The sequence below is a fragment of the Perna viridis genome, chromosome 14, assembly GCF_037379345.1.
Source record: "Perna viridis isolate PV_CMFRI_1.1 ecotype Kerala chromosome 14, ASM3737934v1, whole genome shotgun sequence".
Taxonomy (NCBI): domain Eukaryota; kingdom Metazoa; phylum Mollusca; class Bivalvia; order Mytilida; family Mytilidae; genus Perna; species Perna viridis.
The window spans coordinates 28,643,200-28,652,065 of record NC_142458.1 but is presented as its reverse complement, the minus strand read 5'-3'; positions in this window follow the sequence as shown (position 1 = coordinate 28,652,065).

The following is an 8,866-nucleotide window of genomic DNA, read 5'->3' as shown; positions in this document are numbered from 1 at the left end:
CATGGCTAAGAATGGCTAGTCAGTATGGCTAATCTGCATGAGGGTGGCAATTCAGTAATAGTAAACGGGCTTATATCTCACCAAAACAACACAAATAGGAGCCATGCATTTTCACCTATTTGCCTAAATGAAAACCTCTATTTTCAAAAAATAAAAAAAACAAAAAACAAAAAAAATCTATAATTCAATTTTCATACAGGAATGATATTATATGAACCATTCACAACAAAGGTTTAGAAAAGCTCACAATGTTTTTTTTTGAATGTTTTAATGATCTCGAAGTAAGTCGTTTGAAAAAAAAATCTTTATTTGTCAAATTAATGACATAAATGATTAAGTATTCCTTAAGGTTACCAAGTGTCAAATTATGATTAATTTTATTGAATTAAGAGCACTGTAGAACTCAGCAGGATGCAAAATAATATCACACAAATATTTATTAATGCATAATGAGCCAAATTTATATGATGGACACAGTCATATGCTGGATAGAGTTATATGCTGAACACAGCTACATAATAAAAAAAACCAGAAAGCTGAAATCTCCTAAACTCTAAAAAATGATGATTTATAAAACTTTCAGGGTTATTGGTTAGTCATATTGTCTCACTCATGTCAATTATGACAGCAAATATTTCATATTCAGTTTTAATATCTAAAGGAAAGTTGGAAACCTTACATATGGCAGAGCGTGGTGATTAAGTGTTAATCACTTAAACTTACATGATTATTCGTGTTATGTTCTTTTACCTAACTAAATGTAATTCCCTGGCAAATCAATTAGCACACTTTTCAACTTGACTTGGCGTGGCAAGTCTCTAGTTAACTGAAGATCATATGAAAATAGCCAAATGATTCAGCTAATCTAGTAACAGCAAAGTCTAATTGTTGTAGTGGATGCAATATATGGTAAAAAACAAATCACCATTTCATCACTTACACTGGGGACTGTTAAATGTCAAAATTAATAAATATGCACACAGGTGTTGCACAATTTGCTTGTTTCGTACAAAACAGCGTCAACTGTAAGCTTTGAAAACATTAACCAAATAGAGGATCAATATTTGACAAATTTGACAATTCTAACATCGTTGAGAATTTTTCAGACCCTTCTATAAGTTTACGTTATCTTCCCTGTATCAATTTGATCCGATGGAGCAGTGTAGTGAATGGAGGCGTCACATTCTGAGACGATATATACTCAAATGTTGGGATTATATAGAAATAAAAATGAATATACGACAACTTTTTTTTTCTTGTCAATTTTTGTAAAAAGTGAAATGATGCACATTTTATTCATGAAAATTCTTTGCAAAAGTGTGAAGTCGTATTTAATTAACAAATCACATCTTGATTATGAACCTATACTTCTGCTGTTTTATTTGTCTCGTTCCCAACAAACCGGAAATGTAGATTTCGCTTGTGAACCACTTTTTTATTGTAATAGAAATTAGGACATCAGTTTGTTATATTTTGTTCTATTTTAAATCAAAATCCTAGTATAACATTTCAAAATTTTTCACGAATTATGAGAAAACTTGTATGTTTAGTTCTACGCTTTAGCAGGCTGTGACTGAACATGTTTAAAGAAAGGAATGTCAGGGAGCCATCCATGAATATTTGATTTCCTACAAAAATATTGTCTTTAACAAACTTCATTAAAAGAAAGGATTTGTTGGGTTTGCTCTACCAGAATATCCGCTAGCAAATGTAGAATTTACGAATCATTGGATATCATGTCGATATACCACGGTCCACCATACATTGAAATATAAGTCCATTTTTCCCAATTGCATACGTAGTATACGCATCATTTTACAGCATGGCGTAAGTAATATAATGGGAAGTTAGTATCTGTTCTTTCCCCGATGTAAAAAAAAAGTCCGCCAACAACCAACAAGAAATTGTTAGAAACATGAATAAAATCGTAACTAATTTATTGCAATGTTTGAATTGATTCATCAATATACGTTTTGATTGAAACCAAATTGCAATGAAACTATATACAAATCAAATGTAGTAAATGCATTATTAATAATGTCCTTACGTATTATAATTGATATTATGTTTAGCTTTCCCTCGCCCTGAATATTTAATTTGTCGTCAATATAAGATTTCTTTAATATAGGATATGAATAAAATGAAATATTAAAAACATACATGATATGACAAAAACACATGTTCTTATACAAGTACAAATAAAAAAGAAAGATCAGGATAGATTTATGACGACTGAAATGTATATCTTCCTTAAACAAACTACCAGTATTTTATGAAAAAATGAATCACATAAGTACAGAATTTCTACTGTGCACATGGGATCTTACAAGGATACATAAAATGATTTTTGTCAATAAATTGTATTGCAGTGAAAAAACATTCCCAAAGCTGAGTGTCTATACCCACATGTCTCATTCAGAAAAAAAAATGTATCTAAATGGTTCAATATTCAATTTTTCAACGTTTAAACTAATGAATGAACATTATCCAAACTTTTCTGGACAATCTTCCGCAAAATAAACATTATACAAACTAAGTCTGCTTCGTCGTAAGTTTGTATCCTGTAATATTTTAAGGTTATTGCGCTGTGTCTCGGCTATTTTATGAGTAATTTTTATTTTATCTTGCGCAATATGGTCCGTTATTGACAAGTCAACTCCAGAATTGTTTTCATGTGGCTTCGTCTTTTCGTTTGCCATGTTCTCATCTTGATCACATTGTTTTTTAACATTTGGTACTATTGGTTCGAGATTACAGTCTTTACATGTATCAGCATTTATGTCACCGAGGTCTTTTATATCACTGTTAATGTCACATTTTGAATTGTTGGTCATATCATCCGTTGTTCTTTTTTCAGGAGAAATCTCATGTGTTTTGTTGCTATTTGCGATCCTATTTCTCCCCAATGTATTTTTCCTACTGACTGCACTAGTATTGACAATAGTTGTCGTAACAGGGTGAGTTGGAATTATAATGTTTCCAGACCCTATATTTTTTTTCCTGCGTTTAGCTCTTTGGTATAATTTGCCTAACAGGTAGAAGAACAACATCACCAGTGTAATTGTAATAAGACTACCAACAGTGATAGCAACAGCTTCTATATCAGTCATCAGGCCATCCATGCCGGATCCAATACCTTTTCGAACATTTTTAGAACGACGTGCCATCGTTTTCTATCAATCTTTAATCTTCTACAGACATAATGTAAACAATTGGTCTGATGTACTGTTGACAATATATCTCAAAGATATCAAAAATAAGAAAATGAAAGGTTAGTTGAAAATATATCATCTCAAAATCACAGACAACAACGACGCAAGAAATATGTAACCTTTAATTCCTTCCTAAACTCTTGTTTAAGCCAATATTGGCTCGAAATTTGAAATTTAGATTCTGAAAAAAAAAGAGTTTTCTCAATTTGTAATTTTACGAAGTCACGTCAGTACTATATATGGATAATATAAAAAATTATATACACGCATGTCTTGAAGGTATTGAATGTTTGACACAGTGTATTCTATACATGAATGGACCGAAGACTTAACTTACTTCATATGTCCATGTCATTGCTTTTGTACTGCTTAAGACTGATTAATTTCGGTTTAATATGATTAAATATAACTGGTGGAGATTTATTTTATGCATTGTAAGACGTTGTTATAACTATAGCCTCTAATGCATAATAATTAAACGTCTCTCTGTAGTAGAACACCTTCTGTCTTCTAGTCATCTCCCTTTTCCCGCTATACTATTTACTATTTACTATATATGTCCTGAACTTCAACATATTTATTGATGTATAACTTGGTTAAAAGTCGTATATTTATTGCAGTCTAGGATATTATCGATTCTGAATATTTTGCAATGTCTGTCAATTTTAAAGCATGTACAATAAGGTGGCAAATTGAATATTTCAACTACGAGAAAATAACCACCATCATTTCAAAAGTGGAATTTTCTTTACTGTGAAAGAGTAATCAAGGAAACCAATATTCTAGCGGAGATCAAAAGAATGTAATCAAGGGACAAAGACCAGACATGAAAAATAGATAAACACAACAAGAAACATAAAATAACCAAAATGATACATACAAAGAAACAAAAGTGAATGAGCAACTCGTACTCCACTAAAAACAAGGAGCATGGACAAGGTATAGAGGTAGGGTAAGCGTCCTCTGCTTTTGACGAGTTGCTCATAACATGTCAAGTCTGAGGGAAACGGAAGTGGGAAGGTAAACTATGACACGGTAAACAAATCAGTTCTCATTATGCAGATAATGACAAAAAGACCAGATGATTTATTGATAAAAATGACTTATACGATATCTATGTCATTTCAAGTTGAGTTGTAGTTATCTCCTGTCTTAACAATTCCCCTGTTTTTTCTAAACTAATAATGAAATGATATAGCGATAATATTATTTGGCGCTTGCGTCCTAAGGTATTTCATCAAATATAATATATACCATGGTAAAGGAAAACTATTGACAAAACTTTACGACAAACGTGATGACTTTTCATTCAGAATTGTCAACTTTCTTTTCATCTGTGGCAACATCCCTTCGGCTCCTGCGTATGGAGTGTTCATATCACAAATCATACGTTATGCCACAGCTTGCCGAAACTACGCAGACTTTTTGTATCGCGTTAGAACTCTAACAAATAGGCATCTGGAACAGTGTTATGTTGCTACAAGATTGAAGTCATCACTACAGAAGTTTTATGGTCGCCATCCTGAACTCGTGGATCGTTATGATGTATCCATCAGCACCATGAAAAGTGATTTATTCAACGGGTCATAGTTTTCCTTTCCTCGTTTGTCTACCCCGGACTTGACTTTTTATGAGCAACTGTGGTGTTTCTAGAAAAGCAGAGGACGCTTACCCTACCGGTGCACCTGGTCCATACTCACAGTTTTTAGTGGAGTCCGAGTTGCTCATTTACTTTTGTTACTTTGTATGTATGATTTTAGTTACTTTATGTTCTTTGTTGTGTATGTTTGTTTTCCATGTCTGGTCTTTGTCCCTGGATTACATTCTTTTGATTACCGCTATAACCTTGGTTCCCTTGATTACTCTTCCATTTCAAAATTACTGACTGCACTCTTGGGAAATGAAACATTCAAACTGTATTACAAGCAAGATAGATACATATATACATGTCAAATACTCACATGCATGGTATCGCTCATTATTCATTTGTTAATGATATTGACATTGCTATGATCGAAACATATAGATGACAACGAAATGATAAGATTTTTGTTTATAGATTTTAGGTTTATGAAGGAAATTGGAGATGAAAACTTGTCTTACTTTCCATATATTATTCATAATTATATTTAGTAAATCTTAGCTCTGGTACATTATTTTATACATGTGTTGAGAAAATTCAGAAAACGTTAGCTTATCACGAAAACATCGTATTTTTTTAATACCTAAATATCTATCTGAATTGAAGTATTATATTTCATTGATGTACCATTATCCATTAATGTCACACGTTTCACATTGTTTCCATAGATTCAAATTTTTAATCAATTCAAGAAAGATCGTTGCTATCTTCAATATATTCTAAAGACATTTGGTTTAAATTATGACCAGCAATATTATAAAGTTGAATAAATAGCTGTATTAGATCGATCTAAATGCACCCGTCATCTCTGTTTGTTTTGAATATTGTATAATATAACACCATTTGGTGCTTAATTATCAGGAAAAATGTTGTATGATATTTTATTATTCGTCATCAATTCGTCAATATATTATAGCGCCTTAAAAAGAAATATACATATTATATGGCTAGATTATCAGGGTATGTTTTTATATATTTCCATTCCTCCATCTTTGATATATAAATATATATTTTTGCATTGTCAGATTTTCACTGCACGTTTAAAAATAGGAAACATGCAAATAATAAAAAAACAAACTAGATACATACAGATTCAAACTAGAATACATCCACTGTAAATATCTTTGTCCAGCTGTTGATTTGGTTTATCTTAAATGTGCCTATAACGAATTTACTGCAGGAGAAATATGACAACGTACTGATTTGTAATACATTTTACGACGTTGAAGGCAACTGCAGAAGGAAATTTGATTGAGCAATTTACCCTCATTTGAAACCATAATTTATTCATAATAGAACGTATTGAATTTCTTTTATAGAGTTATTTTTACCTTTGGAATATTGCTTATTTTGGGTGTGTAATATTTTTCAAATTGCATAAATGTTGTGATAACTAGACCCTTCATGGGTATACTTATTTACTAATGTGACAGATATCGGTTGCAAAACAGAACATATCTACCTTTCCGGAACACCTACTGCCACTCTGATTTTATTGTCGCAGTGTTTTTATTTTAAGTTTTCAAGTATTATTATGAAAAAAAAAACGAACAAAACAAGCAACATAATCATTGACATCCTTGCAAAGAGAAACTGCAGTATAAGATGGAGAAATGCCTAAAGTATTACTGTTTCTTATAAGATAGAGTTAGCGTGTAATCAAGCACGCATCACAATTTAATAGTTGACCAACCAAAGTATTATACAGGATTTAATCTGAGATAGACAGTAGGTTTCACAAGAATGTCATAATTATATAGAACAATGTTCTAATCGTATTTCTAATGACAACACAAAAAGCGGTATTGAATATCCACAACCACCGGCACTCATGTTTGAAACTCATGGCGAACGCTCACCTTAACATCATCGTGAGAGAATCAAGGAGAACTAAGAGCGATGATAATGCTATTGGATGTTTTCAGCCTTACATTAATACTTTAATAATTAATTAAGAAGATATAACCGACGAATTAGCAAAATTTTTATGTTCACGTCTCTCTTGTGACGAACGTTTTCTTTTAATATGACTCTCATCAATTACAAAAAGACATGCAGTTTACTAACAATCTAAACAAATATATTGATATCAATTTTCTCACGATCAATAATAGAATTTACTAATGTTTTAATTCATCCTGAGTATATAAGCAATCATTAATAAACATAAGACACTGACCCTGCCCTAGAAGCATTGTCTTAAAGCTACTGTCGTACAAATTAGAAACCGTCACGAAAATAAACGTCTTGATTTCAAACAGATGGATATTTGACTTTTTTACAGTCGATTCCCAGTTAAACATAGAAAACCTTTTGTTTATTATATGGTAATTATGTTACACTGGCTCCATTAGAATTGTTAATGGACCTCGGCAAGGTATAATCGAAGAACAGTTTTCATGGAGCGGTAATGATAAAGTACAACTCTTATTAAAGACCAGACAGTATACGTCCTGTTAGTATAGAGTGTAAATGTATATGTAAAAACACAAGAAATAGTATGATAAAAAATTAAGCATTGACAATAAAATCGAATAAAATAGTTGAACCCAAGCTTCAACCAGAGAAAATATAGAAATGAGAACAACTTTGTATTTAATTAACAAATTTCGAATTATGTATTTTATCTTTTTTCATATATGTTAATTTCATCCGAGTGACACGTGTATATATAGATATAGATAAATTATTTGATTAAAATTGCTCAAAGACACATTTGCATGATATCATTATATATTCAGATAATTCTTGCGTTTAAGGTAAAATGACACATAGCAAATTTATGGATTTTAAAAAGAGATGTAATTACTAATTTTAGACCCATTAGTATAGCTCTGCCAGGGACCGAGCCAATGAGTCTGCACTAGTTGCAGAAACTCGTCACAATACTATCGATGCTGTCAACGAGCACTTGCAGCTGATATTCAACCATGAAACTATTTCATCCATCGATTAATTATAGATCAAGTTTGCCTTTTCTCATGTTGACGCATGAAACTTGTACGATGTGATTCAAAACATACTGGCATATTTTTTCCACGTTAAACGATGGTAAACAATATTATTTCTAAAATAAAGTGCGTTCAGTACAGTACATATTGATAGACGACAGAAACAAAGCATCGAGAGAGGAAATATCACAGATTTTTTATTAGAATTAGGAATTATCTGCTTTGTCAGTGTGGCTGAAAGTGATTGTATGAAAATAAATATAGATTTAAGCAATATGAAGAATTTTTTTCTTTTAATGTTCATGCTAAAGATGATAACAGTGGGTTGTACGATTTCGGAAATAATTTACTTGATATGCACATGTAAAATCATGTGACGATGCAGCAAAATTCAATCATTAAAAAAATTATTACATAAGTTTTATTGAACTTTTATTGAACGATAATGCAAAAGTCTTTGTAAATAATATTTCACAGGCTGTCGATGTTATATTTAGATACCAATACAACAGAATATTTATGAAACACGTTACATTAAGCGTGATTGCTTAACAATGTCTAAAAAATCCAATTCTTTGAATAGTGTGCCCATTGTAATTTACCAATTGAGTATACTGGCCTAAGTGCCTTTTTTTTGTCATCAATCTTATCGTCCATTGAAATATATGGACTCTTAGTCGACATATTTGATTCCCTTTTTAAATCGAGCGTAAATATTATAATGAAAATGCAGTAGGCCTAGGCAACACAAAACATATTTTGATAAAAAAGAAAAAAAAAACCATATACTGATAAGAAGCATCAACTTAAGGATAGATCAACTTTATAATTATCAGACTTTATAGTGAAATATCTTCCAATTCGAAAAGGTGTACTCAAATAAATTTAAAGTGTTTGTAATTTAAGTTTAAGTATATCAAAGTACACTATGTTCTGTAGATTGGACAAAAACAGAGTTAAATTGCCGAATTCAATGCTATAAATCTTATACAGCTCCAAAAAATATTATACATTCAGGGTGTTAAGAAAATATTTTAGGAAATTTATTATTTTAAGCTGCA